The 19,783-nt window shown below is 42.6% G+C and overlaps 1 protein-coding gene across 7 annotated transcripts in view; it reads right to left on the bottom strand.

Annotated features, from left to right (window-relative positions):
- The window catches only part of AJAP1 (adherens junctions associated protein 1), a 434,689-nt gene that overhangs the window by 127,093 nt on the left and 287,813 nt on the right, over nucleotides 1-19,783 (bottom strand). The gene's annotated exons all lie outside the window — the stretch shown is intronic.

Below are 19,783 nucleotides of genomic sequence, written 5' to 3'. Positions count from 1 at the left end.
TGTGTAGTATTTATAACTATTAATGTTCAAGTCATCATTACCATTATTGCCCCATAAAAAAAAATCTAGTTGTGGTTTCAGTTGAATGTAATGGTACCTATAGTTTTGAGTTATCAGATCATAATCTACAAATCATATTATACATGCTCATTTTGGCAAACTCGTTAAAGTAAAATCTGCATACTAAAATAGCATATTACTGTACCTTTTCGAATTGGTAATTTTTATGTAAAAGACATAAAAGAAAATAACAATTTCTTGACCAATGCATAATGTGTTAAAAATGGGGCAACTTTAAATGCTATTATGATTTTTTTTGCAAAATATTAGCCTAAAATATACGAGTGTATATTTGTGAAATGATATATAAAAACTGTATATCAAAAGGATTTTTAGGAAAAATATCCCAAACAATTTGTTATAGATTTCATTGGGAATTATTTATATTTACTTAGAACATCATGCAATGCTAAGCCTTATCTGTATGTCTTGTATGACTAGCAAGTAATAGTGAGGTTATTTTTAAATAGCTGTTTATTGTGGATATATCGTATATTTATAATATTTATATCAAGGCAGAAGAATTGTCAGGAGACTTTAATAATATGAAGTTACTGCTTTTGCAAAAATTTAATTATTGCTATTAGCTCACTAACAATTTACAATGTACTTACAAATTCTAGGAATCATTGTGTGGGGTTGAGACCTTTCTTATTGTTCTTGGACATTGTACAATATATGTTACATTTAATGGAGATATTTTTAGTATCTTTCTAAAAGATTACATTAAAACTGTTAGTTTATAATATTTAACATGTATACACATTTAAACGCTAAGCTGTGAACCCATTTCAATAGACAAATAAATTGAAATTACTAGTATTTCATAGCAGATTTTAGGTGTTCCCAGAACCTCGGCTCAAATAAATAGTCTTGACAAGTATTAAAGTACTCTAAGACTGTATACTGTACAGTATACTGCATAACTGCAAAAATGAATTTCTGAGGGATAGAAAAATACAGTATAACAATGCCTTTAGACACATTCAATATGCTAAAAATATGCTCATAGATTAACACATTGCTAGACTTTTTGTGGAAGCCACTTTGGCCCTTTAATATTAGGATATACAGTATTACATTGCAACAAAGCATCCATGTTAACCAATTATGTTTCAGTTGATTATCCACTGTTTCTAATGATCCATTGCTAGTTGATTTTTAACATTTTAAAGCAGTACTCTGACAGTCAGTTTTTGAGCATTTTATTTTTAATTAAGGAGATCACTTCTTGCACTTTTCAGTGCTGTTTTATTTTTTTTATGTCATTCTGCATTCATTGATATATTAATCAGTGGCGTAGCTAGACATGCGCGGGCCCCCGGCACATTTTTTTCCAAGGCCCGATTATTTGTGAGCATATTCTGTAGCTTCAGGAGTTTCCATCGGCCTACCGCCCCCACCCCCCAGTGTGTTGGCAGCCCTGCGAGTCCCCCCCCCCCTGCTTTTACACCTCACTCTGCTCTATTCATCCTCTCTCCTCATGTGTTTCTCCCCCCCTCTTACACCCAAACCCTCACTACCCCCTTTTTCCTCTCACACCCCCCCCCCCTCAGCTATCACTCAGTAACCCCCCCCTCTCCCTTCCACACTCAATCCAGCTCCATCAATCCTCCCCTCCATCCCCATCCTCCAGCCACACACATACAATTTGCCCCCACACACATACAATTCCCCCTCTACAATATAGTAACCCCCAATACATACACAAATTAGAATAACCACCTACACGCAAACTACAATAACCACAAAAGTGGCTGAAAAACATTGGTGTACATTATACTGCACAGTAACTTTTTTTAATACAGATACACTACTAATTGTGTAAAGAATGACAGAAACTATTTAAAAAATGCTCTATTAAAAATATAGTTATCACGCGTTACCTCTATTGCTTGCACTGAGGTACACACAGCACACTGACAGAGCAAACTGCAACTGTCAAATTTACACACAAACACACACAACATACTGATACACTGAAGCACACTGACAGACTGAAACGCACAAACTGAGACACAAACACACACCGCAAACGACCAACTGACACACAAACACACACAGCATACCTTCCCGCAACAGCACATGGTAACTCCTCCCCCTGATGTCACGGAGAGCAGGGATGGGCAGAGCTCTGCAGTTCTCTGCCTCAGTTCTACCCCCAGTCTTTGCTGCTCGATCTCTGCAAACCCCCTACTCCCGCTCATCACTCACTGCTCCCGAACCAGACGGTAAGTTGCTGTTAAGGAGCCCGGAGGAGGAAGGGGCCCTGACTTCTGTGGTCATCGGCTAGACTGCTGGGCCAAATGTCTCGGCTCTCCCCCCTTTTGGCGACCCTCAGTGGGCCCCCCAAGAGCACAGGCCCACAGGCTTTGCCTGGACTGCCCGAGCTATAGCTATTCCCCTGATATTAATTGTATACTGTAGGAAGGTAAAATTAAGCTCTCTCCAGAGTTCACTGGTGTTAATACAGTAGGCTACCATGGTAAAAAAACAAACAAACATTAAAAAGTAAGAAATAGTGGACAAGATACTAACATTATATGAGTTAAACTCATATAGGCTTCTGGGGGGAAATTGCGTTCTTAAAAGATTATTTCTTTAATTGATTTTAATCTAGCAGCAAATACAATATTTTCAATAAACTCTTCAGATTGCTGCCTTAACAAGCAGAATACCAAACAACATCTCTAATCAAAACTAATCTTTTCAGATTTACTTTTACATGCAGAATGGATGTAGAAATATTGCGTTAATGATGATAATTAAAAGTGCCATTGGCCTTGTCAAAGTTAATTCTCAAGGTGAGAAAATGAATCATTGAATGCTAATTTTTAATGCATCAGATATGTACAGTTACACAAACAAGTAATAAATACCCTTTTGTACAACCAGAGATCTAAACACCTTATACTAAGCATTATATGCAGTCAAATTTCTGGTGCATCTTTGCAATAGTAAAACAAGGAACATCAATTTCTGTTGATGAGCTATAACAAACAAACAATAAAGTCCTGGCGGAAATATCAAAGAGAATACCAGTCTTTCCTTCAGAAACAAAGGGGAAGGTGGGAAAAATGGAATCCAGGACAGTTCCGTTCACACTGTTCTTTTTTTCTATATGGAAGATTCTCTTGTTCCAAATCTCTAATCCTGATGCTCTACAGAGATGAAATACAAAAAACAAAGAACCATTGCGCAGTACCCTCTGAGTAAAGGAAACTCCTCTCCCCAGCCACTAGCAGCAAGGCTGCAGGGAATGGACCTTGATTGGTATGTTTATCTTGGGACAGGTCATTGCAGAACACATTGGAATACTCCGCACCACGTTCTGTCCTCAGGTATCTATTCTTTCAGCTAGTGCATTGACATTTCCATTAATTTCTTTTGGTTCCTCTTCATTTTTTTTTTATTTGCTCTTCATTTTTCTTAATTAAACTTTGCTTACTACAGAGAGACAATAAACAGGGCACACACTAGGGCATGTGCAGTTGAGAAGGGATTCTTGGAGTGGAGATATATATTCTCACACAGTAGATAGTAAAAATGTAAATGTGTCCACTTATATTAGCTGAATAGGAGGTTTGGGAAGGTGGTGTGGTGTGGGGTGGTCATTTCCATGGGAGTAAAAGACTACCAATGAATGGGTCCCTAGAGAAAAGACTAGAAATTACATCTCAAAGTGTCTTAGAGAAATTAGCAATCCAGTAAAATCAAAAGTGTTGTTAGTATGAAGTGGTTTCTAAATGCATTCCCAGTGAAAACCACCATTTAATTACACTATGGCAGATAAAGAATATCTTGATCACAGAAACACACAGGAGGACGACTCAGATGAGAAAGACTCTGAGGAGGAGGTTTTCCTAAATCCTAACTCACATCCCCGTCAGCTTACCCCAGTACGTTTTTTATATGCCTATGAGAAATATTTCTTTCATATTAGCCTTTTATTATTAAGGTTTAGAAACCCTGGTTCTGAAATTCTCATTTGTATTGTATTTTTTCATAACTATGAATCTTATACAAAAATAATATGTAATGGCCTGTCTATTAATATATATATAGTATAAAAAGTCAGTCCTTTTACTATATAAATATAATAAAAAAGGCCAGCACTCCATTAGCAGAGATATATAGGTAGGTGCTTGTCCCATAAACAATTGTAGGTTAACGATACTGTATTGAGCCCACGAAATCAGGAGACAGCACTCAATCTTGAAACAGCAAAAGAGTATATTACTGTAAAACAAAGACTGTAGTTTTTATAAAAAATAACTTTATAGATGCATCTTCAGGTAAAATAAGGCCATTACAGATTCGGGTGATATTATGAGCCATGACTTCTTCAAGTTCTGTGGATTTTGCCCAAAACAATCTCTACAGTATGTGTCCCAGTAAGGTCCCTGTAAATTCCCTTTCCACTTTTGCCTACATTTAGGTATCCTTACTGGTATGTAGCGGGGTACCCCCCTGGCTACTATTCTACCCTATGGGCTGGCAGTAATTCCTGGTATTCACAGGTATTGCCAGTAGTTGGTATGGGGTTTTCCCCTTCACCTTTGGTACTGCACTTGAGTGACAGCAAGGGGTGGTACATCCTGTTGTAACTGGGACTGCCCTAAAGTTAGGAGTTGTTCCTTCCCACTTGAGGAAGGAAGGTCACACGACTGGAAACCAGAAATTGTGGCCTTCCCATGTGCTCTTCCCTCTTGGAGAGAGTGTGGCCCATACCTCTGCCTCCGCTAGGGAGGTGGGGAAGAGCTAGGACGGCTGTGGGTGCCCTTAGCCTGTAGTGGTGGTCCAGGGACCATCATCCAGTGAATGCTGACAGACTGTATCTGGCAGAAAGGAATCCTTGTGGAAAAAGGGAAGCACAGCCGGTCCAAGAAGAAAACAATCCGGGGCTAAGCGAATGAATTAAAAATATTCTTTATTGGGGGTGCACAGTATGGATACTCTTTGAGGAAGCGCTATATCAGCTCGAAACATGTCAGAGGCATATCCCCTGTGCCACCATGCTGTGCTCCGCCAATAAAGAATATTTTTAATTCATTCGCTTAGCCCCGGATTGTTTTATTCTTGGACCGACTGTGCTTCACTTTTTCCACAAGAATTCCTGTCTACATTGTATACCAGTTGGACGCACACCTCTGGGACAGCATACAAACAGCATACAAACACCCATGTGAGTAAAAACAACATAATTATATCACTAGATATTCATACCTTGCTCTAAGGTTGCTGCCAGATAGAGACCTGCTGTTCACACTGATGTTCATATACACCGGTTAGTTCAGATTAGGTTTTTGTTATACCATTGGCAGCAGGCAACCTGTTAATGAGCTCTGCAATCAAGACACTCCTAGTTGTTTGTGCTTACTTACCTTTCCCAGGGTCCGCTTAAGCTTGCTTATTCACTATCAGATCTCACACTTTAATGCACTTGGTTTGGAGGACATTCCTCCTACAGTCTCTGTATCTAGCAGAAGACTGCTGAGTAACTGTTACTGCAGAGTGTAGTAATAAACCCATTCCTGTTTTGCAATATACCTCCTGCCTGGTGCGTGATGTTACTGGGGGGAGAAGTAATAGTTCTACCGTGGAAGATTACCTTCAGTTCCTGGAGTCCACGGCAGATGGAAGCACTGCACTGCTAAGGAAATATGTGGGGTATGAACCCCAGAAGCCTGTGTCCCCACTACCATCAGCGGATGACTCAGCCCTCCTGTTGCCAACAGATATATGCACCATACACCCTGTAATGGCCCCTATCTGTGATTGTGGGGGGGAAACACTGTTACTTGTATATACCAGTTTTTAACTGCACTAAGTTACATAAGCTTATGCTTAGTTTATTAACCCCTTCAGGGTATATTTCACAGAATATTTGTATGCATTTAGCATAGGGACCTGCTATTGAGACTTACCTTGACGTTGGCTAGCAGGTTTGTCATTATTTGATCAAAGGATGCAACCAAACGTCTCCTTTGACTTAGGTTTCACTTTGTATATAGTTTGGGTCTCCTGCCCCCCACCTCCTCGACGGGATGCCGGTATTGCACCACCATCTTGCGCGAAGCCGCGCATGCACGGGATCCCATGCCTGTGCAGAAGCACAGTACAGCGGCAGCCATGTTCTGTTAGGATCCACAGGGGAACTACATTTCCCAGCAGCTACTGGGATTACAGGCACATGGGTACAGAACAACCAATAGGACTGTGAGGATCTCCTGTTCTGCAGTGGATACATTTGGCAAGCTCAAACCTCGCGCGTGAGTCGGAGCTGGGACACAGAGAGGAGAGGTTGTGTGTCCAGGGTGTCACTATGCCCATGCACTAGGCCAGAGACCCCCTGATAGGGCCCAAATAGGCCCCGACTCCCCTGTAAGCTTGTGGCTGGAACAGGGACAGGCCCCTTAGACAGGGAGAGATAAGTACAAAAAACAATCAGGGCACTCACATGCTCTCACGGTTAAATGAAGATCGGTAACCAGGCACTTCAGGAACAAAAAGGCTTTATTAGAACATACAAAAAAGGGATGTATCAGTGGGGAGCAGTCCTCCCACGCAAGTGTTGCGCTTTGTCAAGGACACACATTATATAGATATAAATATTTATATACTGTGGGTGTATATATTTATGTGTATATATATGTGTGTGTGTGTGTGTGTGTGTGTGTGTGTGTGTGTGTGTGTGTGTGTGTGTGTGTGTGTGTGTGTATATATATATATATATACATATATATGTTTTGCATTTGTTTCAGACACCCTTTTAAATCCCCTTTTATAGTTGGGGTCTTATAAAGTACACTATCTTTTATTTTTGTATAATATATTTAATGTTACACCATAAGGGGTTAACATACTAGGGTAGGCTGGGGGTGTGGGGGTGTGTGTCTGACAATTTGTCTATTTAATCTCATACGGAAAATATCTCCTATACACTATCCTGTGAAACTTGTTGGGTGAAGTTTGGCACCACTAGAAAATCCAGAAGTACCCCAAAGGCTGCACTGAGAAGACACCAGGGATGGAGACCTTTGCAAGCACTACTTAGCAGACTACAACAGCAGGGCCAATAGTACACAGAGGAAAGTTTAATTTGTGATTCAACTTTGATCACACCACTTTACTTGTGAGTGTATTTTTATCTTCTTATCATTGATTGTTTCATTAAAGGTTATTCTGCACTGTGGCAGGCTTTGTTAGCATTTCTACAGTATTCCAAAGATTCTACTTATGTAACTGCAATACTAGGTAGAGTCTGTTTAGAAGCAGGTTCACCAAGCCAACTTAATAACTGACCTAACCTTTCCAACTGGACTTTTATTTTATATATGTTTTTCCATTTGCACTCTAATTTATTCTTTTTTTTAAATCTATTATTTTATTTCATTTAAATTTTTTTTTTAATTTTTGTTGCAGTTTCTCTCCGTTGAGTGCTTTTAAAGTTGTTTAGTTAGTTTAGTTATTCTCACCCATACTAAGACACTGAGAGTGAGTGGGCTTAGGGGAACCTCTGTCTAAAAGGGCTTCAATAGAAAGCCTGTATTGGTCTGATGAGTCCAGCACTGTGCTGGTTAATTGCAGCTAAAGACAATGAACCAGTATCCAGCTTGCTCAACACAATCCCCCCCCCCCAAGGACACAACCCTGACCCGGACTGAGGGAAAGAGCCCTAATAACAGTCAGAGGTTGGTAAGAGGCCTATCCTCCCAGCCCTGCAGATAGGGACAGTAAGCCCTTAGAAAGCAATAGGCTATTTGTTTATTTGTGGGCTGTCTCAAAGATGTATTGTTTGAAGCTACGGGCTGAATAAAAGCAAAGGTTTATTTTGCCCAAATATGTCTCCATGGTTATACCACTGCACTTGTCTCCTACACACCATCAACTGAACCAACAGTCTTGGGGCTATGTTTGCTCAGGCAAGTCCTCATCCTCAACCAGTGCTTTCATTCACATCTACACATTTCTCATCCCCACCTCAAATATTACCACCATCATATCTGAGACTGGGAGTGAGAAGATGTGAACAGGCAGAACAAGCAGGGATTGAAAGTATGAACACTTTTAGCAATACCTATGGGTATTGTTAACATCCAATGCATGTTCTGTGTGAACGTTAGTGAGGGTGAGAGTCTAACTAAGGCAAGAAAACCAACAGAATACTGTATGATCAACAGAGAGTAATTTGGGAGCGGGACACAGTCATCATCATCCTCCTCAAGAGTTCCTCTTCTGTCCCTTCCCACCCATTAGACTACCCCTAGTCACGACAAATACACACTGCCACGGACAAAGATCATTAGGGAAAATTGATGCAGGTTATTAATAGGTAAGTAGGGTATACCTCTAATTCGATTTTTCGTTCTGACTCTGATGATGCAGTTGTCCAACTAGTATTACTGTGCATGGCTGCTGCTGCTAGTATGTTATTGTGCTGCTGCTGCTACTCACTAAGGAAAACTGGTTGGTACTTGTACATGGTACATTACTCAATTGAAGCTACTTAGCTGTAAATCTACATTTTATGATCTCAGTCACAGTTATAGGTCCATATTGTATATCCTATCATTCTTGCTATTCATATATGCCATACTGTATGTCAGACATTCCATTTTGCTCTTTTGTGTTAGAGGATAGTCTCATTGGTATAAGTTTTCTATGACAAGCCTCTAGTAGTTGCAGTGTTTAGACACTGTGGGGTGGATGCTGGTGTTGGTGGAGTGGTAGTATACATAGCAGTTTGGCACTGATCAACTGAACACAGCTTTGCCTGTCAGCCAGGCAATCACTCTCTATCCCAGATATGTTGCATGTACTATAGGTAAGGTTTGTATATGCTTGCTTGGAAGTCATAGGTGGTATGGGGGGATTGTTTATGGCTTGATGTGCCCTCTGGGAGATCAAGGGGATCAAAGATTCGTTTTTTTAATGACTAGGCTTATCAGACTAATTACCTCTATCTAAAAATACTTTGTTAGACTCAAGGTGGTTAAACTTGATAGGGTCAGTCTGTGATTTATTGAGGAGATTCTTCCATTCCATAACTATTAGTACCTCATGTAGCTTATTCTTTTAATTTCCCCTGCATACAAATGTAGCAGACATTATTGCACTCAATAGAACAATGCATTGCATTAACGCTGGTGTGTTAGTTTACAATATTGCTATTAAAAATAATCATTAAGGAGATAATACATTTTTTTTTCTAGTGTTATTTTGTGCATTAACTTGCGTTAACAGGGGTAATAACGTCTACTACATCTGTAGTTAAAGTCTGAATAAAGAAGAGCCCATACAGTGCGGAGGAGCACCGACCAGGAGGTACCTATAGCATGCACTCAATGTTTGCATAATATTGGATGTGTGGGAAATACCCGGTCTATAGCGATGAGGCAAAAAGCTGATGGGGTAGCCCAGAATAGCAAGTCCCAATGTAATGGTGTGTATAGTTAATTCTAAAAATAAATTTAATGGATATAAATTAAAAATAAGTGGACCAAGCAATACAATAAGAACAATACAATAGCCAAAAAGTATTAGGCTCAGTGAACAGCAACCTAAGTAGCTGTAGGGTAAAAATACTCATATGCAACAATCACAACAGCATAAATGCCTGTAGGGTAAAGTTACCTACATCCGGCGATCATGTAGCTATGTCCGATGCTGTGGGAATGAGACCATTAATTCGATGACCCTAAACACATATCTCTGCACACAGTAGGTGGGCGGGGAATGGAAGGATCGGAATGTTGAGGGAATGGCAAACAGGAATAAGGGGGACAGGGAAGGTACCATAATCACTAATTCTCTGCTGACCCTGATGTCTGATTCTCAATGCAGAGGACAGAAGATGGACTAATGCCAAGATGGAAATAGAGAAACCACAGGCCAGTATTAATGTCAGTGATTGGTGTATAGTCACCCTGTACATGGTCACAATATATACAGTAGCTCAATAATATTATAGGAACTGTAATGGTATCGATGGCGCTAACAATAATATAAATATAAAAAATGAATAAATATACAACCAGATGGCGATTGAAAAATTCAATGATGATCTCAGCAGACGGTGATCAACCATGAAATATAAGAAAAGAAAAACATAGTATAATACTGTACACACTCAAGACAAACACACAAACAATGACTAACAATGTTGCTGAACCACATAGATGACTAAATAAAAAACATTTAATGTACACTGGCGACACACTTTATTCGAGCTTGGCTAGTCCCACGAATTCGGGTATACCCGGGTGTATTGAGGTTTGTGACTGTTTTCTGCCCGAGTGCATTGTGTTATTTTCCAGGCAGGGATTGAAGCATTTTATTCCCGCTGGCTGCAATACTGCACAGTATATATATATATATACTGCATTACAATTCATGAATTTATGCCATCTGGTAGACACGCGAAGCATTGCAGCCTATTAAATCCTAATCATTATCATTTAACAGATCAGCCGCACATCAGCCAGGCATGAACCCAGGCTGGGAAGGCAAATGCAACGGGGCTTGTCAGAGGTGAGGAGTGGCGCATTCCAGGTATCTGCCAGGTACATACCGGGTATTTGCTCGAATAAAGTGTGTCGGTGCAGTATTATAAAACCATATAAGACAAATATGACAAAGTTAAAGGTCCCAACGATATCCTGTAACTGGCCGAAATGCCCACTTACCGGAGCCTGGATGGTAATAGGCAGTGGATAATCAGGGGCAGGGGATAATCCCCTCTCATAACTGCTGGCACAGCTCCTGCATGTCTTTCCGGCATCTACCACGTGTAGTGTATACCGTCAGTGGAATGAGCGTCCGTCCACGCTGTCGCAGGAGCAGGGAAAGCAGTCTGAATGCTCTGCCTCTGTCCTCCGTGGTTTGGACATGCACAGAAGCGCCCGACACCAGAAGGATAAAGCCGCAGATTCACCAGCTTCTCGCGGTTGCAGGGCAGACTGCATGGATGGATGCTCATTCCACTGACGGTATACACTACACGTTGTAGACGCCGGAAAGACGTGCAGGAGCTGTGCCAGGAGCTGTGCCAGCAGTTATGAGAGGGATACTCTCTGATTATCCACTGCCTATTACCATCCAGGCTCTGGTAAGCGGGCATTTCGGCCAGTTACAGGATATCGTTGGGACCTTTACCTTTGTCATATTTGTCTTATATGGCTTTATGATACATTAAATGTTTTTTATTTAGTCATCTGGTTCAGCAACATTGTTAGTCATTGTTTGTGTGTTTGTCTTGAGTTTGTACAGTATTATACTATGTTTTTCTTTTCTTATATTTCATGGTTGATCACCGTCTGCTGAGATCATCATTGAATTTTCCAATCGCCATCTGGTTGTATATTTATTCATTTTTTATATTTATATTATTGTTAGCGCCATCGATACCATTACAGTTCCATTGCTCTTATCTGACTAGTGGTCAGAGGTGTATCTAGGCTGCTCATACTATATGTAATTTCCTTTTTCTGTTTTTTAATATATATACATAACTAATTCTTTATTAGCGCTACCTATTGTGTTCTACTCAATAAGATTATATACACCATATAAAAAAGGTACAGTAATGGCTAACAAGTGTGATAAGTACGAGTGACTCTTGTGCTGATAATGATTAGCCAGGGTATATAGGCATCCAATCGTGGTCAGAGGATGATGTGCCGAACTGCTTATACAGAACATGTACTATATATCTCAAAAATGAGTGTTTATGGCACCACAGTGTGGGCCTCCTGCATAAATGTATCCATACCTTAGTAACATAACCCTACAAGCAGGGGGGTGGGAAGGGGGAAAGCCGGGAGAGAGATCACTGTGTACTAGGCTAAGTTATCCCTGCGGGTGTGGTGATAGAAACCTGTATATGATGTGACGTTCTAGGAATCTCATGTTGGAGAAAAATGATGAATAAAGGCCTAATTCCATGGACGCTACTTGTATTGTAGCTCCAGACAGCTGCTCCAGCCTTATTAAAGTCTCAGGGCTGCAATGAAACCCTCAGATGCCTGCTCATGGTCCCACTGGTATCACTATTTCACATGTAGTCACATAGTGAGTGACGTCATGGCGCTTCCCTCTGATGCATGTTTTACTTAGGCTTCTTCTTGAGAGGGTAAGATCTTAGAATCAGAAGGCTGTATTATATAATGGCATTACACAAGTTACCATAAAAGGCAAGAGCTGTGCATAATGACTTTAATAATACTAAAGCATGTGACTGCAATATTTGACATAAGGTGATTCTGTGCCAGGTTGAGTTGGTACTGACTGATATGTATGTCTTTATATTTATATATAAGTATGTTCCAAGGGTTGTTTTACTTGTAGCCATGGCTTGTCCAGGGCTATATTTTCTGCCTCCTGTCATGTAAGTGCTACTAGCTACAGGCAGTGACAGAATATCCTGTGGGGTTTTCCTCCCTTCATGCAGCCTCTTTGAGTGACTGGGGTGAAGGTGAACACTGACGGTCTGTGTACAGCCAATCGGTGCAGACCTTGTGCCCTCCCCCTCTGTACTGGAGAGAAGGCGTTCTAAATTATAGGCAGTTCTAGTCTTCCCCTCCTAGGTAGGAGGGGGGGAGAGGGGGGGAAGCAGTGCAACACTTGGAGGCACTGCTGATATGCAGAACCGGCTTTTAGAACATTGCAGAAGTGCAGCACAGAAGAGGCCAGGGTCGGGCTCCTGATGCTTTACCAGGGACTCTGGGCACCCATTTTGATTTAAGGAAGGGAGGAACCTCTCCCTGAGGCTACACCAGGGAGGGGGTTGCCTAGAACCTTACCAAAAACAGAGACTATGTTGGGGTGTACCCTGTGAGAAATTGTCCAGGGAGTGTGTACCCTTCATCTATCTCAGAACAGTGGTTGGGGCGCACTCTGACGAAAAATCCAGGGAGCGTGTACCCTTCTAGCTGCATAAATCGTACTGTGCTGGGGCGTAGCCTGTGGGAACTTCCAGGGAGCGTGTAACCCTCACCAACTTTATTGCAAAGTTTCAAGGTAAGGAACGGGCTCCTGATATGTCGCCAGGGACCCTGTGTATCATATGCCTTATGGACTGTGCTAGTGTGCTCAAAATGGTGTCCACCGCATGGACTGTACTTTCAAAATTGTGTTCCCGCCAGAAAAACGGGACCGCATGGTTCTTGCAAAGCAAGATGCAAGCTTTTCTGCAAAGTTAGTTGCAAGCTATTCGGTGTCAAACCAACACCCCGCCCATCGCTGTGACTGGCTCAGCCGGAGCCAGGTCACACCTTGTTCGTCAATGCCCCAGGCTATATTCCACCTGGGGTGGGGGAGGCAACACCCAGGATCCAATAGGAGAGCATCCCTGCACTAGGGAGGATCTAACTAATGCCTGCCTACTGTAATTCAGTTCCACTGACCTGAGCAAGTGATTAGAGCTGCAAAATCTCTGTCTACACTCCCTCACTAAAGAAAGGAAAAATGTCTGAATTGGAGCTAATTACTATCTACCCGGGGGCTATATGGTAGTCACTATCCAGGGACAGCACTATATGCGCTGTGTACAGTAGAGGCAACTCTTATTCTAACAAAAACCAGTGGCAATTCCCCAAAAACCCCAGGAAACGCCCAGGTACATTCTGAATACATGCCTTAAACTTTCCTTAAACTAGCCCCAGCATTTCTGCATTGATTAATGGCCTATCAGATTAACAGCGGGGGTCCCTGGCAGTCCCATTCAAACTGAATTGGACTGCCAGGGATCCCTGCTGTGTTAATCCTATGGGTCGTTAGTCAATGCAGAAATACCTTAAACGTGCCTCAAACTAGCCCAGAACATACCCAGCACATACCCAGAATGTAACCCGGCTAGTTTACGGCAAATGTTAGAATAAACGTTGCCTCTACTGTATGCACAAACTTCAGGCTCCCGGAGGCAATGCCAGCCCCACTGTATGGTGCCAGCACTGCAGGGCCTTATTCATGCAGCCTGCCAACCCTGGGCCAACCAACGCCGCTTTCCAGCCAATCGACCTGGCCTCCAAACCAGCTGGTGCAACCTCTGTGGCCTTTCATACTGTTGTACCTATGCCAACTTACGTCTGGGCCCGCATATTTCTTGGCGCAGCCTATCCGGATGTCTACACCGCGAATTATATCGTGTGCCCTGAACAACATGCCCGGATGCCCATGTGGTCCGGTGCCAGAGATGATGGGCCTGTCGGTTCCAGGACTGGAACCTGTACTAGCGGTACTCGATGTCCGCGAGGGTGAGTTGACTGCCCCTGGGGTGTTAGGTGCGCTTCCCCTGGTGGCGCGGGAGTGGGCAAGCTCCGTGCCAATGGCCACCAGGAAATACGAGGTGCCCCGAAATCGTGGCCCGAAGGAGGTGTCCTTACCCTCCTCATAAGACGAAACCAGCCATTCAAGACCTGCAGAGGAAAGACCAACTCTTAACTGCAATCTGAGGCGATGTGCTGATCAAGAGGTGTCCATCCAAAAGGCCATGGTGCATCCGGAGCCCCGGAGGAGACCTACGCATGGGGAAGATGCCAGAGCAGTGAAGGAGCCACCTGTGGAGCCAGAGGACATCCCCTACCTTTGGATGGGTGAGGCCCCAACGTCTTACTTTTACAAGGATCTTGCGGCCTAGCCAGGCAAGGAGCAAGGCGGGGCCTTGTACGGTCTCATGAGATCCCTGCTGACGTTGACATGATGGCACCTACTACCTTTGCGGAACCTTCGCTGAGACCTTCTGCGGTAAGTGCTGGACAGTCTCTTACTGACACTCCACTACACAGGCCCCGATCTTGAGGATGGGGTCACCGGACTCCTGATACCACCACACTACCCCTCCTTAAGAGCCGTGGTAAAATTGCACCATAGGACTGGTCATGGACAATATTAGGCCCTGTTCACCAGCCCATGTCCCTTCCAAGGCCACTAAGTCCACCCCGATTTACCACTTTGGGTTAAGGGTAAGCCTACCCCAGAAGGATTTGTCTGGGACAATTCTAGGCCCCAATCACCGGCCTGTACTTCCAAGGCCATCCTTGTACAGGGCAGTATCCTGGCTCCTGTTGCATTTGCTGGTGCTAGCTCTGCCACTGCTGCATCCACCTTTGTGTTATCACATTTTCCCTGTGATGATCTGTTCCCTGGTTTGTCAACTGATTTAAGGGACTGGGATTTTGGGGGTAGAAATTGTTGGTCTGGCGAGTCAGAGGGCGAAATACCTATTTGCAGTCCCATACCTGTGGCTAAAGTCCCCTGGGTCTTTTAGATCATTCAGAGAGTCTTCCTTATCTCAACTGTCCTCAACGTCTGAAGTGTCCTCTCAGATGGACACTAGGTCCAGTAGCCCAAATCTATAGCATCTGTCCATGGAACCCCTTAAGTGGTGGGACCCTATGTTTCAGGGATACGCCACCAATATGAACAGGACTAGGTTCCTTCTGGTGGATGGTCCTATGGTAGATCACTGGTGGGAGGAGGGTCAATTTTCCCCAGAGGAAACAGCTGAGGCTTCCGCAAGAGAATAAATGACATCAAGCTGGGGGTAGTGACACCTAAGGGACCTCCATCCTATACCAAGAGGTGGAACTTAGGGAACCTATATTTTGGGTTTTACCTGGACAGGCTGGTACCAATAAATTGCTAAAGATCAGTAGGGCAGATAGAGCCATCCTTCATAGGAATAGACAATCTCATGGGTATGAATTCCCCTATGTACCAGAGCCCATCATGGATGAGATTGATGCAAATAGGGATGAGTGGCTTAAGCAGGCAGTACTGGGCCATCTGTGGTCTAAAACTGGGCAAAACAAAAAGAAATAGCCCCTCCAAAAGCGCTAACCTACACTGTGAACTAATAATAGTGCAAAAGAATTAAATATGCTAGTGCAATATTAAGGTGATAAATGATGTGATGTGAAACAAGCAGCTAGGAAACAATAAATAACAGATAATTCCAAATCTGATAACAAACAATGCACACACAAAATATAAAGTCCCCAGCGCTAATAAGTCCAAGATACCGTGATCTTAAAGACAGTCTCTGGTCTTTGAGATGGATGATGGGCTTTGGTAAAGATGTTCCAGATGGGAAGATGTCCTTGTTGTGGATTAACACACCGTCTGAAATAACAGATGACAGACACACCTGATTGCGCAGCGTATTTCTACAATCAAAACCCTATCTATAGCTATGAAGAATCCTACTCACATAGTGGACGCCAGTATGTTCATTGGAGAGAATCTGTAATGGCTCCCCTTCTCCTCAGCTCCTCTCACGAACCCCACGTGGAGATGGCTTGTTGGGATAGACCTCAATCCGCAATGGCGTCGGTGGTATTTTCGGTACAACACCCCCACGAATATGTAATTAGGAATAGGCACAATATAGTGTAGTATGAAACGACCTTTAATACTCTAAAAAGCAATTAAAAACCACACTCACATGGCACAACAAATGGCTGTATTTCTCACGAATGCCGTCCGCAGCTTGCAATTTCCTGGTTGCGCGACAGAGAGGATCACTGCACGCAGACACGCTGTCGACTGGGCGTGTGACGTCAGTGATGCAGGGAACTCTCCTCGCGTTGAGACTATGGATGCTGGGACGGCTCAAAGAACTAAGCTCCTCCTCCCTACGCGTTTCGTGACTCGTGGTCACTTCGTCAGGGGGTGTTGGAGCTTAGTTAATGGTGCCTTAAATACAGAACGTGTGTGTGTGTGTGTGTGTGTGTGTGTGTGTGTGTGTGTGTGTGTGTGTGTGTGTGTGTGTGTGTGTGTGTTAATTATATAATATTTTAAAAATTAAAAAAAAGACATGTGAGAATAAATTATTTCTTAACATTGTGCAACTTTGATAAATATATTCGCGCACGCATACACATACACACACACACACAAAGGCACACACACACACACACACACACACACACACATGCATACACACACATGCATGCATACACACACATGCATACACAAAGGCACACACAAAGGCACACACACATGCATGCATACACACACATGCATACACATACACACACACACATGCATACACACACACATGCATACACATACACACACACATGCATAAACACACACATATGCATACACACATGCATACACACACACACACATGAATATACACACACATGCATACACATGCATACACACACACATGCATGCATACACACACATGCATACACATACACACACACACATGCATACACACACACACATGCATAAACACACACACATGCATACACATATGCACACACACACATGCATACACACAAACACACACACACATGCATACACACACATGCATACACATACACACACACACACACACACAATGCATAAACACACACATACACAGACACACACACACAGGAGACATGGATCGGGGCAGAAGGGGGACAGGGATCAAGCAGAAGGGGGGTAGGGATCGGGCAGAAGGGGGACAGGGATCGGGCAGAAGGGGGGCAGGGATCGGGCAGAAGGGGGACAGACCGTCAGGGGGCGGGCCAGGGGCGGGCGCGTCACTGGCCGGGGGCGGGCCAGTGACGTCACGGAGCTGGTTCGCCCTCATTGGGCGAACCGCTCACATGACCGGCCTGTCTCGCCGGCAAGCGGGGGAATTTTAAATTCCCCTAAGACCTGCGCTTCCGCAAGCGCGCGGAAGCGCAGGTGAGCCCCTACTAAAGCCGCTCTAATTGTGGCTGTAAAGGCTCAGTGCTGAGCGGGAGCGCGCGTCAGCATGCTTCCGCAAGCATGCAGGGAACATGTCTGGGGCCTTACATGGAAGCCTAAAGGGAACCCTCCGCTTCTAAAGAGCCCAGCAGATGAAAGCACAGCCTTATATGACTGCAGATTCCTGACATTGGGTGATCCGCTGCAGCCTTCTCCTGTGTCCAGATACCTGAGTGGTAACAACTGTCATAGTTACAGTTACATGCCTGTTTTACCTTTATCTGATGTACGCAGAACCTTGAATTACTTTTTAATATAAATTGTTCATTCTTACTTCACCATGAGCGTTGTGCGCTGTTTTGTGTTTTGTTTTGTCTAGATTCAGGGTCTTGGACACCCTATCAAAGCAGCAGACGCTCCTTATTGGTAACCTAGTTACTTATACTCACTTGGGTATTAAGTGATTGATGCACTTTATTTCAATTCACTCTGTTTATTCATTATAGTTGCGCACTTGTACTGTGTTTTTCTTTTGTCTCAATTGAGAGAAGCCAGGTACCATCCAGAGGCTTGGGACCTATCCTGAAAACCCTATGCATATGCTGTAATAACAACTGCAGTGGTTGCCTCAATAAAGGATCCTGTTTTATATACCTCTGCCTAAGTTACAATATAGCTTTTTCACTGCATATCAACACAAAACATGTTTCTGTAGGAAAAAGGTATAAAACATGATACTGAAATTATTATTTAATAAATATATGTTACAATATATACTGTATATATGTATATACAATATATTTGATCCATATTGATAGTCAACATACCTGCATACAGTAGGTACTGTACTGCAGCTTTTCCCATTAACTTGGGTTTAGGACATACCAAGACTCATGTAATATTTTGGGAGGGGGCATTACTGCAACAAATTAGCACATTTCAGACCCATTATATTATTTATATAATTCCTACCTGTACAGTAGTTATAAAATCACCACTGATACTGAGTGCCAAGAGCAGTTAATTATTTAAAGAAGCATATCTGTATAAAGTCAGGCTCTAAAGGTATTAAAGGGAAGGGAATTATGATGCATTGTCACTGGTACTTTTTTTTAAAATGCAAACTCCTGAGGATATTTTTCATTTGGTAACTAGGAGATTCTATAACTTCTGTATAGCCTGATTTAATGTTCTTGAAGATTGAGCAAATCTAAGTAAAATTCAAGTTATTTTTCTTCCTCATAAAAAGAAGACAGGAATGACTGATCCATTGCTCCCGATTTCATGAAATCAATCCTATTTCATTTTAATAAGATGAAATTAGTTTTTGGCAAAGGATAAAGTGAACAAATTTCTTTTTTTTTTCCTGCAGGCTAATTTTCGTCTTGCTTCAGTCTCAAATCTCCCAAAAGAGATTTTAAAGATTGAAAATGTTATCAGTTTTGAAGCATTGGAAAACGGAGCAAAAATAAGTGGAGATTTAATCAAATGCATAAAGCAACCACAAGCAGAAAAAGAGGGATAAATATAAAAGTAGCTCAAAGCAATTTTGTTGTAAAATGCATAGAATAATTAATGCGTTTGGTGTGTGAATGTATAAGACCAAATTTAATATGTTGTGTGGAACATGCGTCAACTTTTTTTTCTCTAAGAAATACATTATAGTAAGGGTTGGAGTTAGAAAGTGGAGTTTGCAAACATGTGCCACTTTTGTGGACAAAGAATGTGCAACAATTGTCTATCAAGTTTTTCTTGGTGTAACACAAAAATGCAAGGAGATACTGTACAAACATTCTTAATGCCTTCCGATATTCATATGGGTAATAGGGTATGCTATTCTCGCCTGTCTTTCCCCTCCTGGTACTGAGGGAACATCTGACTCAGGAAGATGACCCGATCTGGAAGTCTCCAACTATTCGCTACCAGGTGGCTATCTGATAGTGAGAATCGGGGATCAAGTTCATCTGCGGTGTCTGTGCCCACATTGTCTGCTGACCGGAGGAGCTGTGGCCTTAGAGGCTCAGTGCCAGCACTG

The sequence above is a fragment of the Ascaphus truei genome, chromosome 6 (genome assembly GCF_040206685.1).
Source record: "Ascaphus truei isolate aAscTru1 chromosome 6, aAscTru1.hap1, whole genome shotgun sequence".
NCBI lineage: Eukaryota > Metazoa > Chordata > Amphibia > Anura > Ascaphidae > Ascaphus > Ascaphus truei.
The sequence above is the reverse complement of the archived record's forward strand: the minus strand, read 5'-3'. Positions and strand labels throughout refer to the sequence as shown.